Source organism: Thamnophis elegans, chromosome 6, assembly GCF_009769535.1.
Source record: "Thamnophis elegans isolate rThaEle1 chromosome 6, rThaEle1.pri, whole genome shotgun sequence".
NCBI classification, from domain to species: Eukaryota; Metazoa; Chordata; class Lepidosauria; order Squamata; family Colubridae; genus Thamnophis; species Thamnophis elegans.
The window spans coordinates 67,070,713-67,077,040 of NC_045546.1; positions in this window are offsets into that span (position 1 = coordinate 67,070,713).

Genomic DNA, 6,328 nt, shown 5'->3' on the forward strand with positions numbered 1-6,328 from the left:
TCCAGACCTTGAATGGCACATTCCCACCTTCTAGGAATTGTCTCTAAGTGCTCAGGGCCCACCTGACCATGTACACTTCTTTCTCCCAAATGGCCTGCCTCCTTTCAGTAGTGGTGAGTTTTTTGGAGACGTAAGCACATGGCAAGATGTGTCCTTCCTTCTTTATACTTTTGCAGCAGCACTGTTGCTACAGCTATATCACTGGCATCTGTCTGGATTATGAATTGCTGTTCTGGGTCAGGGTGTTCCAATATGGGCTCTTGGGCAAAGAGCCGTTTTAATTTCTCAAATGCTTTCTGACAGTCCATTGTCCACCTAAGGGGTTGGTTTGCTTTTTGCTTTGTTGGGGAAGGCCCAGTTTTTAACAGTTCAGTCAATGGGAGAGCAATCTCTGCAAAAGCTGGAATGAATTGCCTATAGAAAGTGGCAAATCCAAGAAAGCTTTGTAGCTGCTTGCGAGCACTTGGCGGTTTCAAGTCTAACACGGATTTCACTTTTCCTGGATCCATCTCTATCCCCTCGCTGGAGATGTGACAGCCAAGGTATTCCAGTGATTTTGTGGAACTCACACTTTGACAACTTTGGGCATAGCTTGGTGGCCAGACGTTTTTCCAGGACCTGTCGTACCAGCTTCATGGGCTCTTCTAGAGTCTCAGAGAAAACTAAGATGTCATCAAGATTAACGAGCACTCATCGGTATAGGTGATCATGTAGCATCTCATTTATATATTGCATGAAGACTGCAGGGGCCCCTTGTTGCCCAAATATCATAACTTTGAATTGAAAACTGCCAAGGGGGCAGTTAAAGGCAGTCTCCATTCATCTCCCTCCCTAATACATATGTGGTAATACGCCTCTCTCAAGTCTAGTTTGGTGAATAGCAATAGCAATAATAGCAATAGCAGTAGACTTATATACCGCTTCATAGGCCTTTCAGGCCTCTCTAAGCGGTTTACAGAGAGTCAGCATATTGCCCCCAACAATCCGGGTCCTCATTTTACCCACCTCGGAAGGATGGAAGGCTGAGTCAACCCTGAGCCGGTGAGATTTGAACCGCTGACCTGCTGATCTAGCAGTAGCCTGCAGTGCTGCATTTAACCACTGCGCCACCTTGGCTCTAGTCAAGTGGTTCAACATATCCTTCATGAGGGGGAGTGGGTAGGTGTTCTTTATGCATACGGAGTTTATCCCCTGAAGATCAATGCAGAGATAAACCCCGCCATCTTTCTTCTCTTTGAAGAGCACTGGGCCCGCTACTTCTGACTTAACAAAGTTAAGTCAACAAAGTTCAACAAAGCCCTGCTTCAAATTGATGTCAATGTACTTTCTCAATTCTACCATCTCTTTGGGAGTCATGGAGTACATTTTCGGCTTTGGTAGGATAGCCCCAGATATGAATTCTATTGCGCAATTGGTGGGTTGATGAGAGGGGAGATAGTTACAATCTTCCTCACTGAAAACCCCTGCCAGGTCCCAGTACTCTTTTGGCACATGCTGGATTCCTGGGGGTTTTGTGTCTGCTGCAGGGGCTGCAGACTCGGGCGGTCTACTTTATTGGACTCAATAGTTCCGGGTGGCCCTCTGACTTCACCGGTGGTAGGAGCCCAAAGCTTATAATCAATTTCCAAACACTGTCCTCCCACCTCATGGTAGGTGTCCACTTGTCCAGCAATGCAAGTCCCAAGATAATTGATTCATGCATTTTTCGAGCTATGATGAATTTAAGGAATTCATAGTGACAGCCTATCTGCAACTTTACCAAGTCGGTAATTAATTTGGCTGGGACCCCACCAATGAGCATTACATCCACCTGCTCAAACCGGGCTAGGGGTCTTGTGCGTATGCCTAGCTGCTCCACAACAGACATGCTGATTAAGCACCGGATGCAGCCAGTGTCCACAATTGCCTCAACTTCCCCTTCTACCCCCGTTTTGGGTACTTTGAGCTTGGCTTTGATGGCAAAGGGCCGTATGGGTGTTCCTATGGTTCATCTTCACTTTTTTCCACCTCTTCCGAAGTGGAAGGGGTTTTCCCATCAGTCGGACTCTCTGTCTCCTAAGGCTGGGGATCAGATTTCTCATGTTGTTGGGCCAGATGATTTTCTCCAGGTGGCTTTTGGGGCCTTCTCTTTGTCCCACTGGTGGTTGATGTGCACGCTTGTGGGATTGGGGCTGGTGCCAGGCACTCCAACGCTCTGTGCCCAGGTTGACCACACCAGCAGCATTTTATTATCCTCACCGAGGGGAGGGGGGAGGTTTCTCATCTTGCTTCATCTGCACAAAGGCCTCCTAGCAGGTTTCTCTGCAATGGGCTTTCAATGGAGGTGAAGATCATGGTCCAAAAGGACTGCAGTGGTGTTCCAATTCTGGATCTGTTCTGGAACATCCCTTATGCTGCAAGCCATTTTTAGTTCAGGGTCTAAGGCGTTTTTAAACATGTGCGCCAGGAGTCTTTCTGGCCAGTCTCTTAGTTTTCCAGCTGTTCTCCTAAACTCCCATGCTTAAAGAGAGCCCCGAGAATGCAGGGGCATCTGGAGGAAGGTCTTTGTCCTCCAAGAGCTCCTGCTCCTCTTGATCTGGGTCCTCCAACACTTAAGCCTCACTTAACGCCAAGGACTCCAGAGAAGGGTGGCGGACCCGCCTGGTGGAGGAGGGAGCCTCCTGCCTGGGCTGAAAGGTGCTGGATGCAACTGGCGCTTGGTCCCACCTCTGCATCCCCTGGGCAATGCCCCGGGAAATGGCACGGGCGACCACCATCTGTATGTGGGGAGATAACTCAGGTTCCTGAGTTATGGAAGGGTCCAAACCAACTGAGTCCCTGGAGGGAGGAGGAACATGTCGGGCAAGGATGGGATCAGTGAACCCACCAGGGTTGGGATCCTCGGGGCGGGTCCGGAATCTGAAACACACGAACAGGCCAGAGAGCCCGGTTCAGCCAGGGGCCTATCCGGGGAGAGGTCCTGGGAGTCCACTTCCTCATCAATTACTGACAGGTGATCCCCCCTTGGGGGACACTCCCTCACTGCCTGGCATTGGGCCTTCTCGAATTGTTTGTTGAGGGCCCGCTGCTGCATCTCTGCATCCCTAGTCGCTGCCGCAGAAGGTGCCTTATAGGGATGGCTATCTTGACTGGCCACCCTGCCCTTCCTTGCCCCTTTGCCCATGTCTGTGGAAGTTCCCTTGCTAGTTGCCTGAGGGGGACCTGGTCTACTGTCAGGTGAATCAGATAAAAGGCCAAAGGGTTAAGATAAAATCCTCCCTGTGCCGGTGTATGACCACCAGGTGGCCAAGTCGCCAGCGCTGCTTGGGGAATAATGGGGGTGGAAGTGACCTAGCCGGAGACCCGATCAAGGCCAGCTAACCACCCTGCGACTATATGCAGCAGCGTGACTGAGTGGGAAGCACCAATGGGAGAAAAAGGCATGAAATTAGGCCCTCCCAATTAGTCACCGCTCCGGTGGGGGGGGGAGGAGGGGAAGATGGCAGCCGCGCAATTTAAGGCGACCGCACACCCCTCCGCAGCAGGCTATGCCCTGCAAAGGGCGGGAAAACGCGAGGCACAGCAAAATTAACAAAGGAAAGGGAATGCCGGCAGCCGCCAGAACTCGCCGCTCCTGCCACGCTTTAAAGTCGAGCTGCCCACCACCACCACGCCTACCTCTAAGTCTCTTAGGAAAGCTCAAACGATGTAAAAACAAAGGGTAGAAATGAATTACATTTGTAGAAAACACACAAATAAGGAAAAAGAAAAGAAAACTAGAAGGAGAGTTCAAGCTTAGGTAGATTACACTGGAGTTCACAAATATACATCCTGTATGGGCAGACTGAGGAAAAATTCTGGCGCCAAGGAGCACAAGGAGGCATGGCCAAGGAAAAAGATTCCTCAGTCCCAGGGCAACCAGACTGATTTAACCCGTTGCTTGGACTCTCCAAGTGGTGCACAGGAAAATGTACAATTCAATATGAATGAAGTACCGTATATACTCGAGTATAGGCCGACCCGAATATAAGCCGAGGCACCTAATTTTACCACAAAAAACTGGAAACGTTATTGACTCGAGTATAAGCCTAGGGTGGGAAATGCAGCAGCTACCGGTAAATTTCAAAAATAAAAATAGATACCAATAATGTTTTTGAATATTTATTTCAAAGAAAAACAGTAAACTAGCGGTGTATTCAATGAAATACTTCACTCACCTCATGATGCTGATGTCCCGCTGTGATGATGATGTCCCGTGCAGCCGCGGGAGCGATGTCCCGCCTCCTATGACACACGGCACAGTGATTCCTATCATTGGATCACTGTACCAGAGGAGGTGGGACATCGCTATGTGGCTGCTTGCCATAACAAGGAGGAGGTGGGACATCGTTGCAGAGCGGCAGGAGGGGGAGGAAGGGGAATCGTAAGACAGCCCTGCATTACATTAGAACGTGAGGAGGGGGGATGGTGCGGTGCGCGCTGCGCGGCAAACTGACACAGAGGGAGGGGAAACTCACAGGGGCACTGGGCCATTCACGAGTGTCACCCAGCGGCATGGCCCCGCCCCTTTTTCTCCTCCATTTCGGGCAAATTTTTCACTGACTCGAGTATAAGCCGAGGCGGCTTTTTTCAGCCCAAAAAGTGGGCTGAAAAACTAGGCTTATACTCGAGTATATACAGTATAAGTAATGATTGTGGAAGAAACGCACGAAATGTATTTGTAACTAATCAATACGCTTTCTACAAGATGTAATGAAGGATGATTCTTTTTGTGTGTGTTTTTGTTCAATTAAAACAATAAAAAAACTTTTTTAAAAAAAAAGAAATTGTGGCAGGCCAAAGATCCAAAAGGAACATGGCTTCAGGCCTGACACTCTTTTTGGCTGAACCTGTATTAAAACACCCAGACCCAGAGAAACCATTTGTAATCCCGACCGATGCCAGTGATGTGACATTTGGTGCTATTTTACTCCAAGAGAATGAAGAAGGCAAACTACAACCATATGCATACACCCTTAGGAAGTTAACTAAAACTGAACAGAGAAGGGAAATATGGGAAAAGGAGGCTTTTGCAGTTAGATGGGCACTCCTAACTTGGAGACATTTCTTGGAAGGAAGTAAAATACCTTTCCAAGTATGGAGCAACCACAAGAACCTGGAAGCACTCAAAACCCCATGGAAAATGTCTCCAAAACAAGTCCAGGGGGCACAATATTTCCAACACTTTAATTTCACTTTGAAGCATTTACCGGGAGGGAGAAACTTTTTGGCAAATGCCTTGTCCAGACTACCACAATGCAACAGTATCAAGGCGGAAGTAATTAAGCCCATGATCTCAACCTCCCAATTAGCAGCTAAGGTCATCACACGCTCTCAAGCAAAGAACGACCCCTCCACCTTAGACAATGCATCCACCACAGATTTCAAAAAAGCCTTAGAAATGGATGAGTGGTTTAGTGCCAATAAACATACTTGCATAATAAACAGAGGGGTGGGAAATAAGCTGTATGTCCCAGCTAGGGAAAGACTGATAACTATGCAAGCTTGTCATGACTCCAAATTAGTTGTCACTTTGATTTTGTAAAAACATTATTTACTGAAACAGCAATTCTGGTGGCCTTTGTTAAAAAAGGACATAGAAAGTTATGTAGCAAGTTGCCCCATTTGCGCTTCTGCTAAATGCAGGTAGGGGAAAACTCCAGTCTACTGGAGCTAGTAGCCAACCCTTGAGCATCATGGAGAGAGATCTCCATGGATTTCATTGCTGAATTGCCTGAGAGTTCTGGAAACACAGTGATCTGGGTTGTCACAGATCTTTGCTCAAAACAGGTTCATTTCATCCCATGCCAAAAAATCCCTATGGTAAAGCCTTAGTTAAACTGTTTTTGGTCCACATTTACCGCTTGCATGGGGCCTCACAACATATTATTTTGGACAGAGTTTCCAATTTACATCCAAGTTCTGGAAAGCTTTTTTTGACTCTACTTGGGATCAAGCAGGGACTTAATTCTAGTCATCATGCACAGACAAATGGGCCCACGGAATGAACAAAATCAGTTCTTGAATATTACCTGTGCTGTTTTATTAATTACCAGCAGGACAACTGGACTGAACTACTGCCTTTGCAGAAGTAGCCTATAATAATGCAGTTCATGCTAGCACAGGTTTTACATCTTTCAGAGCGGCCACAGGGCATGCTATGCCTGAGTTACCCTCACGTGAACTAGATATACCCTCCTTAAAACAGTGGATAAGTCATTTGCAAACCATTTGGCCGGTGATCCACAAAGCCTTCAATGAAGCCAAGGCTGCCTATAAAGCACAAGCAGACAAGAAACGAACTGAACCT